The sequence below is a fragment of the Mus caroli genome, unplaced genomic scaffold (assembly GCF_978045245.1).
Source record: "Mus caroli unplaced genomic scaffold, Mus_caroli_1 scaffold_12, whole genome shotgun sequence".
NCBI lineage: Eukaryota > Metazoa > Chordata > Mammalia > Rodentia > Muridae > Mus > Mus caroli.
In genome coordinates, this window is record NW_028227267.1 from 36687733 (window position 1) to 36690819 (window position 3087).

The window sequence follows — 3087 nt, forward strand, 5'->3', positions numbered from 1 at the left end:
TTGGGGTGGGTGTTCTGCTGATGAACTAGTCCTTCCAAGGCTAACATGAGAGATGTTACAGATGATACCTCAAAGTTTTTCAAATTCACATGACTGATCAGCATGAAATAATTCTTGATGACCCAACAGGATCATCTAAAATTGGCATTGTCAGAGTCCTGCTGGATGCCCAGCAGATCTTGCTGCATGTCAGCACTTTTCTGAAGCCTTCCAAAAAGGCATCTTGCTGGACGAGAGGCTAGACAAAATAAAGGCCTCATTACCCATAGCAAACCAAAAAAGAAAAAAATACAGCCCAAAGTTGTCATGGTTACAAGGATTAGATGCAAGGATTAGATGTGGTTAATTTGCTTTGCACACCCAGTGCTCCTGGTGAACAGTTGTGTCTGAGCAAGATCTTGACCTGGTCTCTGATCTGTTTGAGCTTCTGCAGAATATTTCAGACCTATGGGACGAAGAGAAAAAAAACCTGGTGAGATCTTGCCATGTCAGTGATCCAGCAAACACCAGCTTTACTCAGCAGGACAATCCAATATGACCTTTCATCTGATATCTTTCCTGTATCCCTACAGGAGAAGGGGCAGAGAGCACCTGGGCCTGGATGATTTTCTCAAATGTAAAAAATTGCTTGACACTGAACTGTGAACTAGAAACTGTGCTGGAGTTAAAGTAAAACACCACATTTCTCCAATAGTCTAAATACTTTATATTGAAAAATAAGTTGTATCAGTGTCTGAATCTACCATTGAACAGAGGCCTTCTAGGGAGCCTAGCAAATGTTGAAGTGAAGCCTCTTATTATTTCTGGAGTGCAGAATCCTTCCTTGGCTCTCCTTTTGAACCCCTATATTTGGGAATCCCCAGAGAATCCATCTCACAGGAAATCCATGCACATTGAAAGGATACTGTAATCAGCAAGAGTCTGCTTCATGCCAATCTTTCCAAGGGTAAGAAGTGAACTCTAAAAGGATGTTCATGAAGGAAAAACAAAAAACTAAACCCAAAAACCAATAGCCCCGCTATGCATATGGCTCCTTAGGTACTGCCATCCTGTGCTAGTACCTCATCTCAGAGACAGAGAAAGGACGCTGCATCTTTTCAGCCATGCCAGGACAAACCTGCACACACATACACATACACACACACACACACACACACACACACACACACACACACAGAGAGAGAGAGAGAGAGAGAGAGAGAGAGAGAGAGAGAGAGAGAGAGGGAGAAAGAGAGAGACAGAGACAGAGAAGACACACACACACAGCCCTAGGCAGAGATACAGACGAGAGAGAGAGAGAGAGAGAGAGAGAGAGAGAGAGAGAGAGAGAGATCCAGACACACACATTCCTACATTTCTGAATGAACACAAGCACATGTATTCACACGTACAAATGTATTTCATTGAAGAAACATGTTTATTTTCCATGCTAATGATAAAAACAGAGACCTCCCAGGACAGTACAGAGCCAGAATTTAAAAAAAAACATTTAATTGAAAAATAAAAGGCTGAAGATGTATCTCAGCACTTAGTAACAGTGTCTGGTCTTCTTGACTTCCAGAGTTGAATACCCAGCAAAAACATGGTTGCTTACAACCGTCTTCAGAAGGATCTGAAGACCTCTTCTGGAGTTTCTGAAGAACAGAAGGTGTACTCACATACTTTAAAGAAATATTTTTTTTTCTTAAAAGAAAAAGTAAAAGAAAATAATCTTGACTGGGGTAAGAACATAGTAGGCATAGCCTATAGACAGCTCAGTCAATAGTGTGCTTTCTCCTAAAAAACAGAAAATGGAAATATGGGTTTGTGGCCAAAGCTGCTTAGGAAGTTCCCAAGGCTATGCGCAGTAGGCTTGTTTCCAGCAAAGGCACACTGGATGGAGGTAGATCAGCCTGTTTCTGCCTCTTGCTCACTGTTCCTCAGTGGCTCCAAAGTGAGCAGAATCTTCCAATAGGCCCTTCATTTACCATAGCCTGTATGAGTTTGGATCCAAGCTAGGAGCCCAGGCAACTAGTAAATCTCCATAACCAGGATGCTAAGTGAAACTTCTTTCCCTGTAAGGAGATTCTGCCAGAGATATTTTGAGGAAAATAAGTCTGAATAGTTCACAGTCAAATGGTTGCATGTGTTATTCCACTAGGCGATACTCCATGGAAAGGCTGGACTCAGTGTAATTTTCACTGCTTTACTGATGGACTTATAGATAGTTTATAGGTCAGGGCTGCTATGAGGAATATCCTTAAAACCATGATGTGCCCTAATTTCTCTTTGGACACCTACTGCTTGTTCTGGAATTGCCAGGTCCCTGCGCAATGCAGTACAATGTTTTTAAGAGTTGGACATGGCATCTCACAGGGTGACCCCATTTAAATCCACCAGCAATGTCTGAGTATCCTCATTTCTCCCCAGTCTCTTTGAGGATGATTTTAACACCGAGTGAATGATGTTGAATAAGAGTAGTTACAGAGTGCTACAGACAGACCAGTGTTTGTTCTGTAGACTATTGTGAGTCTAAAGGGCTGCCTGAGGCAGTCCTGTTCTTGCACTTCACCATAGGTATGCACCTTAAGATTAGTACATTCTGAACACCAAGCCACTCATTCTTTCAAATCATAACACCCTGGACAAACTCCAAGCCAAGAACAACTGAGTGAAGCATGGGCAAAGTTGGAAAGAAAATGGTAGCAAGGAAGGAGGAAAACAAACTAGGGTGCTCAGAAGATGCAACAAGTCCCCTGATCTTCCAGTGGGCAGTCACTATTCACTGAGTACAGAGAAGGAACACAAAGGTTTTTTTTTTTGGTATTATTATTTTTATTAGATATTTTCTTCATTTACGTTTCCAATGCTATCCCAAAATTCTCCCATACCCCCTCTCCTCTACATACCCACTCCCACTTCTTGGCCCTGTTGTTCCCCTGTACTGAGGCATATAAAGTTTGCAAGACCAATGGGCCTCTCTTTCCAATGATGGCCAACTAGGCCATCTTCTGTTACATATGCAGCGAGACACATGAGCTCCTGGGGTACTGGTTAGTTCATATTGTTGTTCCACCTGTAGGCTCGCAGGTCCCTTTAGTTCCTTGG